Below are 2,406 nucleotides of genomic sequence, written 5' to 3'. Positions count from 1 at the left end.
CCTGCTGAACTTCATTAGTCTTGTGCTATGTAAATCTATTGTCTTCTCCTTTTAAAGACAATCAATATGCATTTTATTTTTGTTTATAAAGCAAACATCAGCATTATCTTTTGACATCTTAAAAATGTCACTGTCTTTCCTCTGAAATGTTAAATTAAAAAAAAAAACCAAAACCTTTTCCACCTTCCCTCAACACCCAGTGTAGCATCACCCCAGTGTCAGCAAGGAATACAGAAGAGACAGACAGTAGCAAGTGGAACCAGGCAGAAAGCAATTTCCAGAAAAGTAACTTCTGTGAGTAGGAGGGGAAGCAACTGAACCATACACTTAACATTTTCCCAGTCTGGAACTTAAAAAAAAAAATAAAAATAAAAATAAATTCAAAATATAAGGATCCCTCAACCCCATGCTTGCTAAGTAGGCCCCATCTAGTTTGAGCTGCAGTAGAAGCTCCTGTGGGCTTCATGCACAACTGTGACTAGCAGTGTGATGTTGTCTCCCCTGTGTGTGTCAATCTGCCTTGGGAAGATGTAGCTCACCAGAATATCTGAGACATTTTACCAGTCTTGTATGTGTACAGGTATATGTACAAGCAGGGATATAGTTACACTCGCTAGAAAACGAAGCACATTAAAATGGATTTTCAAATAGCACATTTAATCAAGTCCTTATGCTAGCTAAACTACTATGGGTCAATTCCTTCTGTAACTAAAAATCTAAATAAACAGGAAGGTAGGAGTTTTGTTTTTATAGTATCCACTAAATGCAATCTGGAAACACCAGCTGCAGAGCCATCTATTCATTGGAATTAGGGGAATGAAGGATTGTAGTGGCACAGTGATCCCTCTCTATTTAAAAGAAAAAAAAAAAAGAAAAAAGAGGTGGTTTTTGTGTATGATGTTAAAACTCTTATGATGACTTGCATGACACAACTAAATGATTTTTTTTTTTTCAGTTTCACAAAATAATATCATTGACAATGTTGACTTTTTTTTAAAATGTCACAGACCAAACATTGTTAGTAGCTGGCCTTTGTCCCTCCTCCTCCAGCAGAGAGGAAACAGACAGCCATTAAGATGTGCTGGCATGTCTGGGTCACGCCTGGAGCCAGCCAGGACAGTGGGGCTGAGCACGCCAGGAGCTCCTCTTGGGCTAACACTGGTGTCTATTGATTTAAGTTGTGGCACAGAGGTGAGAGCCTCCGTGGCTGCCCATGTTGCCACGGCAGTAGTGGCTGAGATAGATGAGTGTGGCTCCCACAGGAGGAGCTGTGATCACATCAGGCTGCGCAGAGTCTCTGCCTGGGCTCAGGTAGTCAAGGGCGTCCCGTCCCAAGCAGGTACCTGGTGGTAATGTGGGGGAAGAGCAAGCCCTGGGCAGGGCTGTGGACACAGGACAGCAGGCAGGGACACAGCAGGAGAGGAAAATCACATTGCCACCGTGTTTGCTGGTGCCTGCGGCCGTTCCAGGCACGTAGCCCTGTTCCTGGAGCCTGGGAACTCTCCTGACAAAACGCTTCCTTCTCAGCAGTGACAACACTGGAGGAAAGGAAATAAACCACTATCCACCCATCTGAAGGTATGTGAGAACTAAAATAAAGGAGGACAGTCAGGAAGAAAAGTGTCTGCTCCCAGTCATGCTGAGATAGGCTCTGGGTCTCCTTTTGGGAACTACAGGACAGGGGGCATGGAAAACTTCCCTACCTAAAAACTATGAATGGATTAAAAAAAAAAAAAAGTGTGTAATCCATAGGAGTCTATCAGCTATCATGGCACTTACAAAAATAATCAGTAGTTTTCTCACAGTAGTCCAAATATCTTGTCTGTGCAACATAAAAGAAACAGTGTTAAACATCACAGTCCCCAGACAGACGTCCTTCTTAAATACTGCTGGGTCCAAGAATTTAGCCTTTGGTTTTGATGAAAGCCAAATTATGCCTATACTATTTATAATAAGAAGTCCCAGTCAGAAAATCCGTTGATACAGTCGGGAACTGTTTTAGGGCAGTGACAGGGCTACAGTCACAAGACAAGTCTCTTCTTTTTCCCCCCATATGGCTGCAATAATGGTATAAAATCATGGTCCTCATGGAGTACCGTTATAGTAACTATTAGGTAAATTTTCGAACCATTTTTAACCATGATATACAGTTTATAATCTCTGAAATCAGGTTTCTGGTTCTTCTATTTCATGTCTTTTTATACACTGTTGAAACCGAGGGCCCCCTCCTCCACTTTTTTTTTTTTTTAAGGCCTTTTACATGCAATATATAAGGAAGACTCCTGAAGCTACCTGGTTTTGATCCAACAGCATATATTTTTATTGTAGGTATATTTAATTGGTTGAAAGTTGCCTTTCCACTGGTTGTAGGTAGAGCTATTATTACTGTTCCTATTTAGTTGAAGT

The sequence above is a fragment of the Merops nubicus genome, unplaced genomic scaffold (genome assembly GCF_000691845.1).
Source record: "Merops nubicus isolate BGI_N331 unplaced genomic scaffold, ASM69184v1 scaffold2010, whole genome shotgun sequence".
NCBI classification, from domain to species: Eukaryota; Metazoa; Chordata; class Aves; order Coraciiformes; family Meropidae; genus Merops; species Merops nubicus.
The sequence above is the reverse complement of the archived record's forward strand: the minus strand, read 5'-3'. Positions refer to the sequence as shown.